The sequence below is a fragment of the Pinus tabuliformis genome, chromosome 5_2 (genome assembly GCF_031772625.1).
Source record: "Pinus tabuliformis cultivar Carrire ecotype Pingquan chromosome 5_2, CPIR1, whole genome shotgun sequence".
NCBI lineage: Eukaryota > Viridiplantae > Streptophyta > Pinopsida > Pinales > Pinaceae > Pinus > Pinus tabuliformis.
The window spans coordinates 907,060,041-907,077,190 of NC_142306.1; the positions used below are offsets into that span (position 1 = coordinate 907,060,041).

General features: G+C 39.8%; 1 pseudogene; it reads right to left on the minus strand.

Annotated features, from left to right (window-relative positions):
- Positions 1-640: 640 nt before the first annotated feature.
- Positions 641-17,150, minus strand: part of LOC149162245 (phosphatidylserine decarboxylase proenzyme 3-like) — an 85,023-nt pseudogene continuing 68,513 nt past the window's right edge.

Genomic DNA, 17,150 nt, shown 5'->3' on the forward strand with positions numbered 1-17,150 from the left:
TCAACATTTGACTTTGAAAGGGCTAAGAAATTTGTATTTGTCATGGATTTCAAAATGTAATCACCAAAACCCTCTTCTTTAATTGTTTTGCTTGCAACAAAAACCTTCGACTTGCCAACCTTGTAGACGACATTTCCTACAACCATTGATGGAAACACAAACACATTAACTTGTAAAATTCAACAATCAAAAAGGAGTTCCAAGGTGTCCTGTCTAAAAAAAATTATTCCTTCTTACTGTGGCAACCATCTTTGGCAATTTTGCTGTCGTCAGTGTAAGATTTTCCGAAATGTCAGAACAAGTTCTGACTTTTAAACCCTCAGAAGAAATTGCATCTCACTTCCAGATAGACCATAGATCAACAATGGAACAGTCCATAAGATGCTACAAGTCATAACCCGTTTCGACAAAGACTCCAACATACAAGGTTAGGAGCACTTGCCTAGTTAATATCAGAATCACTCTCCATACTATCAATATGTTCTCACTTCCTAGCACAATATTTAGCAATTTTGTTGCAACTTATAACTCCACCACCAGAGATAGACAATAAATTATCTAAAATTACTTTCTCTTTTACTCCAAATTTGATCTGATGTTGCACATCTTCTATGCAGATGATAGATTGTCTATGCATACATTATTTTTCTCCTGTGACTTCATCCAGTTCTATTGCATCATTCTCAAAAACACACACAGTTGTACTTCCACTAAATGAGGAGTAGCCAAACTCATCTCCTTTCTTCAGAAAGTTACCTTCATTTTTGGTGAATGTAATGCTTCCCACCATTGTTGCTCCATTGGAAAAAAAGGCCATCTTTATGAATTCTTCACTAGAGATAATGCAGAATGCACACTTGTTCTCAGTTGACACATTTCAATATTTATTATTTACCACTATAGGATTGACTGTATATAGAGGGCCAGGAATCTCAATGAACTTCCCTACTACACCACTGATAGGAACATGGAAATGAAGATAGTTCTATGGAGCCAGTCGAAAGATAACCAAAGATCCTTCACCAAAACCAGTTGAATATGCTTCATCTCCCAGGAGACCTCGAACATAAAATTTACGACCCTTTATCCAGAAATGTTTACTGTCATTTTCTCACTGAAATACCATCAATCGTGAATCATCTCCACAAACAACAACATAATCCTTGTCTTCATAAGCGATAAATCGATCACCTGGCTTGGTCTCTCTGATAAATAACTCATTGAATGTCTTGAAATGTTCAATGGGGATATTTAAATTCATCCAAAATTACGCAATCCTCAAAAATACTTGATGAAATTTGGTATATTTTTGGTGGAATCTGTAGTGTTGAGGTGCTTCCCCTCTTTATTCGATAGATTTTGTAGAAGTTCCCATGTACCTTTATCAATAAGACTAAGCCCAAGCACGTGTTGGTAAAGACCCCTCAATGATAATATAATCTTTCGGTCTATTAATTCCTCAACTATCATTTTTGTTATCTTGTTAAAAACTAGAATATGTGATGCATTTGATCCAGACTTCAGTCCAACATCGTAAGTAGAGACATGAGCCCATTCACTTAATTTGAACATTCATCCGTAAGATGCTTGATTTTCTGCCAAAATTCCCATGTCATAATCTGGTTTCCAGTTCCCTCATCAAAGCATAGATTGACATGAACCATGTCATTCAGACTATCTGATATACTCAGAGTCTCTCCACAAATTGGACACTTATTGATTAAAACTTCCTTTCCCTGATAAGTGACAAGAATGTTAGAAAGTTCATCAGTAGTAACACCGCCATTACCAGCATGGTACGCTTTCTGAAAAAGCTTCTCCAATTTATGGCTTGACACTTTATTTCCAAAAGCCTTGATCAAAACATATAAATCTTGTTGCGCAAATTGTCCATCTTCAATGTAATCCATAATAGTAAGTAGGCGTCGTGAAAAAACTCCTTTTGTAGTTAGTGAATCTCAGCACTACATGAGACCAGAATTTGTCCTACACTTTTAGTCATTGTATTTGGATAAAATAAATTAAGAGTTTCATGAGTATGATCAGCATCAGGATAAAAAATATTAGTTAAGTCAATTTCAAGTAGATCACAAGGTTACCCTTCTAAACAGGCTTGTATGTGTGATCTTAAATAACAGTTTTAAACATCTGCTCTCCTAGAGAGGCACACACAAACCATTTGTCTTTTTATTTTATTTCCGCCTTAATAAGTTCAATACAGGCTATCCCACTGAATTGATCTGTAGTGAAGGATTTTTTGTTATTGGAGTCTTTGTCATTGACACTGTCAATTCCACCTTTATTTCTCTTCAATTTGAAAAAAATTCTGCAACAAGATGAAGAATTTTCATCCTCTGTGTTGTCACTGAAACCATAAATGGATTTCGAGGGAGGAGAGGAGGGGGCGGTCTCTGCTGGTAAATGGTTTTGTTGCAGGGGGTGCCAAAATTCACCAAAGCACACCACATAATCATAAGTTGTTTCGAAAAAAAAACTTATTTCGAACCCACGTCCTTTATTAAATGTCAGAAAGCCTGTGGGGGCTAAAATCGTATATATATCGTTGATATTCATTGACTTTGTGTGGACTACTTATCACCGTTGAAACCTGAAATCCATTTAATCAACATCCTTACGCCGCTCACCAATGGCATACACAAGTCATATGGTGAGAGTCACATTTTTTCTTTTCTTCAATGTTTTGACTGCCTTCACAATGGCAGAACAAAAGTGTCCATCATTGCCATAAAAATTCATGCCTTCGTCTGGGGATTTTTCCATGAGCATACCAATCTCAAGATTGGCTTCATATTTCATAGTCACCTCATGTGGATCGTTGGGTATTTTATATTTTTCTCCTTGATATATTATTCACAATAGCCTCAATAAACCTGAGTTCCAAATATTATGGAGTAAGTTTTAATCTGTTTGCTTCAATTTATTTCATAACATTGTCAAAGTAAGAATCTGCAAGAATTCTTTCATGAGCCAAATATATTTCATTTTCTATTTCTGGTTGCATTTTTATGCTCTCTTTACCTTGTGGCTTGTCATGTTGTATTAGGCGCTTCTTTGGTGGACTAACACCAATGAATAATGAAAATTTTCATATAAACTTGAAGATTGGATGCTTGGTCCAATATTTTTTATGTTTCTTTTAAAAAATATAACCCATTAATAGCATTTTTCCCATAAAATTTGCATAAGCCTTAAGGTTTTTACCTATAATTAATTAGCAATTTTTTGAAAATTTGTAACATATTTTTGGTGTAAAAGAAAGTTACAATAGAACATATAAGAATACCTCCCTCATGTCGATTGTGGGCCTCACATAGAAGAAAAATATGATGATAGTCCTCCCTTCTACATTACCCATAATGTTCATAATAAAATGTTGCACAATTGTATGCTAGACTCGAGGGTGTCTCATAACCTCATGCCCAAGTCAGTCATGACATAATTGGACTGGACATTACCTAGCCATACCACAACCTTTACTTATTTGATTATCGAAGAGTAAAGTGTCTTGGTCTCATCATGGATGGTGGTTTCCCTCACCCAAATACCAAATAAGAGTTTATTCATGGATATAATTCTTACTGATATTCTAGCCTCATACAACATGCTTCTTTCGAGATCATGGTTTAAAAAATTAGGGGGAACCTTCCAAATGGACCTATCATACACTCCCATACTTATATTTATAGGGAAATAACATAGACTCTATAGAGAGGCCAAGATCTTATAGGCCATAAATGATGTGAAGAAGTCTAATAATATACCGGTCTATGACGCAAAAGAATCAATGGGATGTTATAGCCTATCAATCATCTGTGAATTTATAATTGAGACAAAATCCACCCTCGCTGAACATGAACAAACATATATACTATGTTATAGGGAATTTTGTCACATTTGGTCAATAGTGCTTCAAACAAGATCATTCACATCCTTTTAACACTTTGCTATCCTCCCTACACAAAGCCCTACGAATTCCTCTCTCATATCCTTGGGATTCTACCTAAAACTGCTTCATTTTAGTCATTTTTAGGACCAATGCACCCTGGACCTTAATTGGACAATGTTGAGTACTAGGTTATCCTACTCTGCATCTGCGCTGATCACCAACAAGTTTCTAAGTCTTGGGGGTTCCTTGATTCTAGACATTCTAGAAAACAAAAAATAATCCCAAAGCATCCTCTTCCAAAAGCTTCCAATATTTGTTATAACTATTTACCTACGATAAAACTCTTGAATCCTATCCTATTCCACCTTGGAGTTTTCATCCCTTATCCCTTGAGCTCATCCTCCCATCAAGAGTAGATCTCAAGCCAAGATTCGTAAAAGGATAATAATTCAAGAACTACCTCCCTCATCTATATAAATTTTACTACCATCCATTGAAAATGGGTTGGATTTTGGAGATTGATCTACCCTTGTGCTGCTAATATAAGAGATATTATTCCATGCATTAGGGTGACTAGAGGTGTGATTTGTGGCAAGAAAATGACAAGTCAACTTGGAGGAGCTCTTCTATAAGATGAACACCTATTTTTGGTTGTAACTCACTCCATTTCTATTAATGCAAAGAGTTTTGTGTTTTCCTATATATGATGTGTTGGGATGGGGTCCCTGGGGTCAATTTTGTTAAGTTTTGGGAAAATTTTGTAGTATCTTTTGTAATGAATGTAAATTCTCTGCAAAATGTGGAAGTGGAGCGTGAAGCTAGTAGAAGTCAAAAGCGGCTTTAGTCCCTTAGTTGCGTAGGTGATAGAGTTGTTTTGAGACCTGCATAATGAGTCTAAGTGGAAATCTAATAGTGAAGAACCATTATAAGGGCAAGGTGTTGAGGCATGAAAGGTCTATTTCTTGTACTTAGGCAAAAGGTGAAGGCTCCTATAGCTAAGTGTGCGGAGACCTTGGTAAGTTTGCAGGCTGAGTTCACAGGCCCCTGCAACTGAGTGCTCAAGGATAAGAAGTCTATAATTGAACGTTTATACTCAATAAAGACTATTTTGAGATTATTTTGATGCATCTGTGCCTTGTTAATTACTTTTGCTAAAGTGTATGTATCTTCTCTCTATGATATATTTTATATGATTTAATGCTTATTTGTTGCGTTAGACTAGTAGATCTGTAATATTTATGCATGATAAGTACAATTATCTACCTTCCTGAAGATCTGGAAGCCATATAGATAGATTTGCAGTAGTTATCTATTCGGAAGGATTAGAGCTACGTGAAGGCATATCTAAGCCATAAGAAACTCAGGAAACCATCACACAAGCCTCTCGATGCAAAAACTTGGTTCTAGCATGCCCAAATATTGCTTTAGGTGAGACTACACCCTGCCCTATGCAGGTTTTTCTAAAGGGATAGCAGTTAGGGTTTTGTTGGTTGATGCAGTTAAAGCTGAACCTGGGTCAGGCCCCATCAAGCCAACAAACGGTTCCATTTCCTAGACGGGGATTTATCTGAGGAATGTGTGATGTCAAATAATGGTTCCCTACCGAGAAGGAAATCAGAAAGTGGCTTGATCGAAACTTGCACGTGTTTGCAGCTCAAGAGAACAAAAATCCACGGTTATCCAAGGAGCAGTGGTGGAATAGATACTTGTACACAAATGAAACTGAAGCCCTTTTTTGTTTCTTCCCCTATGAACTACACGAGTGGCTATCTAGATTAGTGGACAATCAGAGTACATGGAGACTTGACAACCCTATTGTGTGCACTCCAGAGCTGGTGAGGTGCCTAAAAGCTTCATAAAAAAACATTGTGTGGGTTGTTGATTGCATATCAGGAGGAGTTTTCACCAAACTTGGGATTGACATGACCATCAGCTATAGAGAAGCAGAGCGCAGGCTCTTCAAGGGACCATGAGGTAAGTACTTAAAATATCTGAACACATCGATTAACATGTTAATATGTGAAAATTGGGTTATGCCATTACCTTGATGTTTGAGACTACGCGAAGTAGAAAACCCTTCAGAAGGAATGAAGAATCAGGCTCTGAATACAATTCACTATTAGGATCTTCTTCTAGCGATGACGAAGGGGCTATTCTGAGCACACCATGAAGCGCATTGTAGATAGTAAGTCAAGGTATCCTAAGGATACCTCTTGCATCCACTCCACCTCCACATCCACCTCCGCTGCATACACCTACACCTTCACCTCCACCTCCACCTCCACCTCTATATCAACCATTCAACATGGCGAACGTAATGAAGATGCTAATATTTAATGGGGTAGGAAGTGAAGACCCCAAACAATTCTGTTTTTTTGAAAATGTTGTGTGGACAGTGCAACAGATTACTGATGATAATATAAAGAAAGTGCAACTGGTCACAATGCTGCAGGATAGGGCGTTGACTTAGTATATTAAATTCTATCAAGATAGACCTGGTGTGACGTTGGCAGAGACTCAGAAAGCATTGAACAATGAGTTTAAGAAGCCCAAGTGTCAGGCGCAGTCATTAACAAAGTTTAAGGAGATAAAAAAAAGGTAAATGAGTCCTCGTGGGATTTCGATCAGAGGCTAAAATGCCTGATCCGGTAGGCTAATATGAACATCACAGATGATCAACACAGAGACTAGTACATTGCTTTGTTGTTGCCTCATCTAATATTACCATTATCACAACAAACGGCAGGAATGCATGTAGGGGTTGTGGATATCGGGATGAGGTTGGAAGCTGTTACACAGTAATTTGTCACCATTGGTCACCGTCCCTGTTACCCCTTTCCCGTACTTTGGAGGACTCATTCCGGGACCTGTGACCAGTGACATAGCTTAAAAACACTTGCATTATGTTCCCCTAAGTATGGACTTCATGTGCCCTGAAGACACCTCTTGCAAAATATCCCTGAAAAGTGCCCTTTTTCCATTGGCGCGGGTCCACAATATACTATCCGCGCCAATGAATGAGATCCTCAAAAGAAGGTGCGACCTTTGGCACTCTGTCTTAGAGTAACACCCGCGCCAACCAAGTTTGGAAAAGGTTTTTAACAAACGCGCGCCCAAATGTTTTTTCCCTTCAAGTCATGAAGTCTTTTGAGGATAAAGCTCATCTTCTAAATGTCGAGAGTCATCATCTATCCCTTACATCTATCCACAGTGGCTTTTTGGAGATAATGCCAATCTATAATGGGTGTCTTGATGCATTGTATCTTCCTCCCCTTCTCCATCTATAAAAGTCTGTCCTCATGCATTTGACAAGCTAGTTTTTGGAGTGATGCTAGTAGTGATAACGCTTGTCTTGAGTGATAGTAAGAGTCTTGGAGCATAGGGAGGTTATGCTGCCGGAAGTCTGAGAGAGAAAGGTCTATTGCAAGACATATATAGCTGCTCGCCCAGCCAAAGGAGAGATTCAACGTCAGAACTTTGGTTGTATCTTTCTCTGTTGATTATTCATTAATAAACGACTATCATTATGGTTCCGATCTTATTGTTCATTATGATAATGTTTGATCTATTTCCTTTCTGACTGATATATATTTGTATTTAGTGGATTTTATGCTTGTATTCGCTTCGTTCTTTGCATGTGCAGGTATCCATTCGCGGAGATCGTGAGGATCGTGACCTGCCGGAGCAAGGGAACGGGAGCATCAACTCTTCTATGACACTAGCGTCGGACTCCAGGTTGGTTCTCATAATCCATTTTCATTTTGCAACTAGGAACTTGCATGGTAGTGTTAATTGATTGTTGCTAGACCCATTTTGGGCTAGTGGGATTGCCTCTGTCCACATATGGGATTTACCTCACCAACAGAAGCCTCATGAGTACAGGATACGAATGCTAGAGTACAACAGATTCACACGTAGCCAGCAAGTCTGCACATGGAGTTGCAGAGCTTACTGATAGGGAAGGAAGATTAGCCAGAGGTGCGCACTAAAGTATGGTGTATAAAATTCAAAGATAAGGGACCTCATAAAGAAAACTACCCTGTTTATCAGAATTACTTGGTTAGAGAAGGTCTTGTGCCTCTAAAACTTTTTAACATCGTGGGACCAAGCACGAGAGTACCATTATAGTGCGTTATCTGCCAGATAGATGGGAAGCACAAAATTGATAAATGTCATCTCTTGAAAAAGTTCATTCAGACACCGCAACAAGTTTTTTGTACATTCTGTAAATCAGTTGGACATGATGAGTGAAACAATCGAAGTTACAAACTGTTGATGGAAAGGACCCCTACCGATCGAATGAAGGTAGAAAATTAACCTCAGGATCAGGGTGCCGGTGTAATGCATGGAGGATTTCAAGGCCATGGAAGAGGAAGAGGAGGAGGGGCTAGTAGAGGTCATGGAAAAGTTATTTGTTATAACTGTGGTGAAGTTGGACATTTTGTGCATGACTGTCAGAACCCAATGCATCCATCTTGTCAATATTGTAGATAGTTTGATCATGTGATAGAAGATTGCCCAGTACTGATTGCCAAGCTGCAGGAGAAAAAGACACAACGACCTATGCAAAACATATAGATGATGAGGGCAGATCCTCATGAAGAGGATCATAGCATCAATATCGTAACACGAAGTGGTATGGCCACAGGAGAAGATAAGGGAAAATGGCCAGAAACCGAAGGATGGGTATGCAAGGCTACTGAAGAGGAAGTCAGGTTTGACCTCCAACGAGCTAAAGAAACTTTTATGGAGGCCAAGAATAATTTTTCTAAATCTTCTACGTTAGGGAGTCAAGAGAAATTAGTTGGAAATGGTGACGTACAGGACGTGGATCCTCGCTATTAGCCACTTTTCTAAAAACTTGTATGAAGTTGTTAAGGGATAAGAAGGGAGTGGAAGGGGTCCAGGAGCTAATATACAATTGTACAGGAAAAATTAAGATTCTTTCATAACAAAACGCTATGAGGAAACTGGGTAAGCATAAGAAGTGAACAGGGTGTGAGATGAGGCTGACCAGGGAGATTGGAGAATATGAAATGGATTAAGTCATCCTGGATTTGGGTTTTGATGCGAACGTAATACCTAAACAGGCATGGGAGAGGATGGGGAGGCCTATGCTACAATGGTATCCTATACAACTATGCATGGCCAATCAATAGAAGATCATTCCTATGGGGTTCCTGGATGGGGTTACAGTAGACAGTGAAGGACTAAGTGCTCTAGTCGATTTTTAAGTAATTGAAATAATGGATGACAACAATCCTTATTGTGCGCTATTATGGATTGATGGGGCCTTCAAAATGGATGCCGTAATTAACTTGAAGAAACAAAGGATGACATTTGAAAGGAAGGCACTGTGATTTATTGTACCACTAGATCCTGTGGAGGGAGCACGCTACACTGAACCGGTCCACGACTATGTGGAGGACGATGACTTGGATAAAATATACAATATTACTACATGTGATGAAGATTGGATGAATTCCACTATAGATGGGCGATCACGTGGGATAGAGAAATCTCCTGTAACTCAGACTCAGATGAAGAGCTCGAACACTAGCATAATAGGTTGCATGAAGTCTCTACGCTACGTTGCAATATGATGACAAAATTGTTGTGGTGCATATCTATAGAGGTAAGGAATCTCCCGCATTATGATGGCTTAAATGATGTTAATTTATTTTTGGATGATTTTGGGAGGGAGGTCATAAGGAAAGCTTCGCTGACTGGAAGGAATACAAGTGAATGATGAAGCTACGTTTTGGATACACTAATACCGGTATGACTAAAAAATATAGTGGAAAGGATGATCCGCGTGAAGACTTGGTGCGTGGACTAAAGCTTGGGGAGAAGAGCCACAACCGGAATGAGCACATATCTTCTGTCACACCTTAGATAGTATTCCAATGAATTGGTACTTGGAAATAGATCTATGTCATGGGATGACCAAATGGGATATCTTGAGGGAAAGTTTCTTATTAAATTTCAGCTTTAAGGATGGATTTTAGTGCATTGATGAAGCACTCCAGAAAATTAAGGCCACTATCCTTACAATGCATGAAGAACTAGTAAAATGGACTCAACCGGACTGGAGTACGCAACTTTGCCATGCACTAGAATACTACAACGTAACATCAAGAGAATAAGAAGAAGATCCACAAAAAATCAACATTTCAGAGACTGAAGGATAGCGTGCGGTTGAAGTTCCTAAAGCAACGAACCCTGGTATAACAGAACCTTTGAAGACCAGGCAAGTAAATAGTGGGTTTGACGCATAGCCTAAGTTTGCAGAGACAAGTGATTATTGGGATGAAGATATAGTTGATAAAGTTGCAGAGTTTCTGCGCAAGTAAGAGGACTTGTTTCCCACCAAGTTCTCGGACTTGAAAGGAATAGTAGGGGATCTAGGAGTGATGAAGATCAACTTAAAGCCCGATGCGAAGCTCGTAAAATAGAGACCCTACCACCTAAACCTGAAGTATGAAGAGAAGGTGTGCAAATACCTGGACAAAATGCTGGAAGCTGGAATTATTGAGCCAATCGAAGAATATGATTGGGTGAGCCCTATGGTCGTTCAAGAGAAGAACCAGCACGGTGAAATTAGAATATGCATAGACCTGAGAAAGCTCAATGATGGATGCGTTCATGACCCATTTCCAACACCATTTACAGATAAATTTTTGGAGAATGTTGGAGGATAGAAATATTATTTGTTCACTAATGGGTTCTCAGGGTACCATCAGATTAAGATCACGCTGGAGGATCACAGCAAGATGATCTCCGCGATGGAGTTGGGATGCTTCTAGTACATAGTAATTCCATTCAGGCTGAAGAATGCACCCGCAATCATTTCAAGGGTTGTAATTGTAGTGTTCAAAGAATTCATCCATAAATTCTTCAAAGTGTATTTTGACGACTAGACTGTGTTTGGATTGGTAAAGTCCCACGTTACAAGTCTGTGCCTTATGTTGGGTACTTTTTGTAGATACCAAATTGCTCTGAACTTGAAGAAATGTATCTTTTGTGTACCTTATGGGATATTTCTCGGCCATGTAGTCTGCAAGTAGGGATTAATGGTAGATCCAACAAAGATTGTGGTGATTTTCAATTTAGAGGCTCTGAAGAATGTAAAGCAGTTGCACACAATGTTGGGCCACACCGACTACTATAGAAAATTTATCAAGGCTTATTCACAAATAAATATGCCGATCGAGAAATTACTAAAGAAGGACGTGAAATTCTATTGGGATGAAGAGTGTCAGCGCAGTCTAGATGTATTAAAGGAAAAGATGGTGACTGTGCCCATTTTGGTATTCCTAGATTGGACGAAATAATTTCATGTTCACGTGGATGCCTCTTGTATTGGATTGAGTGTGGTATTGACCCGTCCAGGCAAAGGTGAGATATATCACCCTATAGACTTCGTGAGCAAGAAATTGTCAAAGGCCGAGAAAAATTATTCAACTACAGAGCACGAAGGATTGGCAATGGTCTACGCACTGTAGAATTTTCGACATTACCTGTTAGGTGCATATTTCAAAATGTATACAGATTACTCCACTCTCAAGTACCTCATCAACAAGGTTGTGTTGGGGAGAAAGATCTGCAGGTGATTATTAGTATTTCATGAATATGATTTTGAGGTGATTATGAAGCATGGGCAGTTGAATGCAGGACTAGATCATCTATCCAGAATTGAGACAGGTGAAGAACCTACTAGTTTAGAAGGATTGACGGATGCAAAACTCTTCACTGTACATGTAGAAGATGATCTTTTTGCTTATATAATCTAGTTTTTGACTATTGGAATAGCCCTAGAAGGATACTCTACACATCAGAAAAAGGATTTGGTGGTCTGCGCAACTGACTTTTCTGTGATTGCGGGACATTTGTATAAGATGGGAATTGATGAAATACTGTGCCGATATGTTCTAGATTTCGAATGCTTTAGCATCCTCGCCGAAGCACATGTAGTAGTGGCAGGAGGACACTATGCAGGCCGAGTAACTGTGTAGAAGATTTTGTGCACAAGATTATGGTGGTGAATAGTGCATAAGGATTCTAGGACATATTGTATGGCATGCGATGCATGTCAAAGGACGAGAAAGCCATCATGAAGGGACGTATTGCCCTTAAATCCTCATATTTAATTACAGGAGTTTGAAAAATGGGTGATTGACTTTGTGGGTCCAATACAACCACCAGGGAAAAAGACGGGCACGTGATACATTATTATTGTGACGAAGTATTTGACAAGATGGGCAAAAGCACAATCACTGAAGGACTGTAGCACTTCTATAACTAGAAAGTTCATGTTTGGGTATGTATTGACAAGGTTTGGGTGTCCTAAGATACTGATGAGTGATAGGGGTATGCACTTTCTAAATGAAACTATTAACACGATGCTCTAAGAATTTCAAGTTTATCATCAAAAGAGTATGCCCTATCCTCCTCAAGAAAATGGTACAGTGGAAGAATCCAATAAAATTCTGGAAAATGCATTTACGAAGGTCTGTAATGTGCAGAGGAAAGATTGGGATGTGTGCATACCAGCAGTCCTATGGGCATATAGGATGACGTGTAAGAGGTTGACAAGACAAACCCCATTCAGGTTGGTCTATGGGATAGAGGCTGTGATGCCCATGGAGTATATTGTGCCAAGTATGTAGATTGCAACATTTATTGATATGGTGGACCGCAAGACTATGGAGGAGAGCCTCACACAATCGTTGGAGCTCGAAGAAGACAGGTTTTGAGTAGGATTTCAGCAACAGGTGCAAAAGGAGTGTGAAAAGACATGGCATGATCGACATATTAAGTTGCACACCTTCAAGGTGAATGATCTTGTCTTACTTGATGATAGAAAGTTCAGAAAGTTCCCTGGGAAGTTTCAGATGCACTAGTTGGGACCCTATATAGTCAAGGAAATTACAGATGGTGGCACAGTTCAGCTCGTGCAACTAAATGGGGAATTGTTTTCAGGAAGACTCAATGGAAGTCGACTGAAGTTATATCAACGGGATCCTGCTCCTACGCAATGACTACATGATGGCTGGGTAGTCTTAGTAATCCAGGTAGATGTGAGGCAGTAAGGACTATAAACTACAGTACCTGAAGACTAGGAACATGAAGTAAGGGGGTTGCGCGAGGGAAGCAAGACGTACAAAAGAGTTGCACCATGGATGATGGTGTTGTATAACAGGGTCCAAAAAGAGTTGTTGGATGCACTGTAGCTAATTGGATGGCGAAAATACTGTTAGGAGGACTGGGTACGCTACATTTATGGTGAAAATATTTGGAAATCTACTCCCATAGATTCATTTATGATTAGAAATTGGAGGGAATGATCGGATTTGAATTTGGAATTACCTATAAATCTGGCATGTTGGCCTGCAGTAGAGCACTTTTCCTTTTGAAAATTTCTTGTGAATTTTCTTGCCTTAAGTCTATGAACCAATAATATTGGTAGTGACTTTTTTCATAGCTAGAGTTCGTAAACTTGCTTGATTGGAGTCGTAAGATCCTCCTTGAGAAAATGACTAGTCCTACAAAAGTCGTTGTCTTTGAAGTTGCTCTCTCTAAAGCTGCAACCCCTAGAATTGCTTCGGTAATGGAAGATACACCACCTATTCCTACAATGTTGAGGTCGCCTAGGCCTAAACCATCCACTGCTAAGGAGAAACAGAAGAAACCACATGTTGTTCTAGTGAGGGAGTCGCCAAGGAAGAACCCTATGGAAGTTTGGCAGAAAGGAAAGATGGATAAGTCAAAACAACCACACGAACTCCTAGATCTGAACGAAGAGGAGCTTCATGAAGGGGTTGAAGATCTGGATGCTAAGGAGGGAGAGACTATCACTAGGCTCCCGAAGTATATCCCTTCCCAAAAGGTCAAAGCGAAGGTCTGAAAAGATGCTGATTCCAGAAAGCTTATGGTCTCTACACCGCTATTATCGGAGAAAGTTCCATTTGAATGCGCGCTCTTAGGGCACATTCCCGCACTCAAAATGGAGGATTGGGATATAGATAATCATGAGAAATTCCTATATTTGGAGACAAACAAATATTTGGTGAAGATATACTATGAGGAAACCAAAGTCAAGTGACTGGAACCCATGAAGTGGGTATTGGGGGCGGAAAAGGTTGGGTTCCTAATTATGATATGGGTACCCAATTTTTGCAAAACCACTATCAACATAGTGTGCATATGCCAATTCCTTACACTGGTTCATGATGGGTGTCTTTGGATGCGAGACCCCATTCCCATCACAAATATGTTAATCCACCGTATCACCATGTTTCCCTACCAGGGGGTGGATCTAGCTGAGGAGTTTGGAGGCAAGATTAAAGAAAAACAACTCGTGGATAGAATGAAGAACGAATTTGGCTTAGTGAAGAAGTCACATATATATTCTATCTGTTCCATCACAAACAAGGCGGTGTAGTTTTTCGCCCAAATTTTGGCTTGCAAGGTCATGAGAAAGTGTCGCACAGATGAGGTTCTGACGCCAGTCATTTCAATGGCTACATAATGCGTGAAGGGGGTGCAGTAAAATTAGGTGTAATATCTATGCAAAGAGTTTCTGTTGAATTATCGTGAAGCATAGGATGACGACAAGGAATTCCACTATGCCTAGTTGTTGTTGTTAATCACCCTAGTTGCATGGAGACTTCTAGAAGATAGTCATTTCCCCCCGCACGATGCCTATTTACTAGAGGCCGCAATGTTTTCTTCACTGTGGGAAAGAAAGGATCCAGAGAGGGTCATGGAGATGAAGATATTCTGGGTGATGGTTGAGATGGACCTCTACACAATGATAAGCGAGAGGCCGAGGCTATCGCCTACCCTATTTGAGCAGTTGGAGGCCTACATGAGTTTAAAGCTTATTTTTACAATGTATCCATCTGCGCGAAATGAGATACTAAGAAAGTATGGTACAAGTTTCCATACCTAATCACTAACGCAGATGTATAGGAAGTCATGGGAAAATGGCCAGGTGAGTGGTGGGAGCCATCAAATCTCGACGCAAGAACAAGCAAGGTCGGGGAAAGTTCATCCGCGCAGGCCACAATAGCACAGGAGCAAAAGGAAGCTAAGTAGGTTATTGCTCGAGAGAAAGCACTGTAGAAAAACAAGGAGGATGAGAAGGCAACAACCTAAGAAAAAGCATCACAGAAAAAGAAGGAAGATTATGCCAAGGTAGTTTCTACTAAGGAAACAGCCCAAGAAAAAGCACCACAGAAAAAGAAGGAAGCTGCTACCAAGGCAGTTTCTACTAAGGCAACTGCTAACAAGGAGCTTGTTGTGAAGGAGGTCACATTAGAGGTTAAGGAGTCTGCTTCTCAACATACTACAAACAAGGAAGGGTTCAATGAGGAAGGTGGTGGTGGTGAGGAGTAGAGAAATCCTTTCAAAATCACAAAGCACCAAAAGGAGATGACTTCCAGACCTAGGAAGAAGTAAAAGTAAAAAAATCACATACATGTAGATCCAATGGTCCTCACGGAGGGGGACTTGGATGTGATCAGAGATAAGGTCGATGACACAACAACGGAGTTGTGGAAATAATTTGAAAAACAATACCAACAGGCATTAGGGAATGTGCAGAAGGATCTACGTGCCTTGCAGATTCAAATAGGTTGACTTCAAGCGAGCATGGGATAGCCAAGCGGGATTCAAGTGAGAGTGCAGCAAGTGTTACAGGGAAAAGTGTCTATGTAGAACTGCTAATCCCACTAAGGCGGGTAGCTACCTTAGGAATAAACAAAGTAAAACTACTTTCATTTTCCTTTATGAAAGATAGATGAGAGAAGAATAAAGGAGACCAACCTCTGTCTTGCGCTTGGTTCCTTGTCCGATTCCTCTCCCTTCTGATAGTCCTTTGCTACTTGCTTTCTTGTATACCCAGCTTCACAGAGTACCTGTAGAATCAAAGCAGCATAACACTATATGAGAACATGGATCTATTATCATAAACAATCTAGGATCAGATGTAAATTGACCATACAAATGTACAAAACATAAATTACACAAGAGTATGGAGGAAAACTTGAATAACTTTATTGATAATCAAGAAAGAGCCAAGAGAGTTACAACCCGTTTTTCTGACCTAGCATCATCCTCTCAGCAAGTAAGCCCTTCTTCACCTCATGCAAAGCTTAGATCACCCAACACTATGATGTTGCCTCAAGAAACCAACAACAATTCCTTACAAGATGCAAAATTCCAGCCTCCAACCTCTGGATCTCTGGGATGAGAGATCTATATATAGATATTTTCAGAGGTGTGAGTCGGCTTTGGGTTTTTTATTAGTCTCTTCTCTCTGATAGTTCTTGATTCCACTTGGAGGTCTCATTGATCTCTTACTCATCCTTGGGTGATTCTGAGAGGCAAGTGTCACAGGAGAAGTTTCTGGAAGATTCCATGATCATCCACCTCGCAAACTGTCTCCGCCACTTGTATTTTCTCGTCCATCACACCCCATGGAAGGGATTTTTGAAATGCAACTCACTTCCCATGTGTACAAGGTGAGATGCATCGCACCCTGGCCATGGAGCAAGTGAAATGATCAAGTTTTGACCAGTTCTGAGTAGTTTTTCATGGAGAACTTCTGGGAGATGATGTAATCAGTTGACCTTGTTCTTTTAGGGGTTGGAACAACACGTTTAGGGACTTAGGAGCCCTTAGTTTATGGACATTTATTATTGGGTTTGCAGTGCCCAAAAATGTCTATAACAGTTGCCCCCTAAAGCATGAGGTCATTAATCTTTTGATGTCGGGTGAAATGCTTTATCATGAGGATCTGAGGTTTTTTCAAGCTGGAAGGTGACTTGTAATAAGATACAATACAATACATTATCTTCATAATTTTTTCATGATCTAGCTGAGGCGGGCATTCCCATGCTCAGCTTTATAAATTCATTTTTCATGTACATGAGACAGACAATCGTCTGAGTGTAGACTGATGATTCTGGTAGAGCCATCATCCCTTAGATTGGATGATTATCTGTGCAGCAATGATGTACATTTGATGTCTTTATTTTCCTGAATATATATCGCAGCCCGGATGGATGAAACTAGATCCGGGGTCTTCAATCTCGTTCGATCTTCACTCAAAGTACAAGTCGATCCATGTGAGAGATGTTCTAGAGTCGAACATGGAAAGACATCGCCTGATTACCAGCCAATGATGTAAGCTGTTAATAGGCGCGAGAGGAATCACCGATAATGATAATGATCCTCA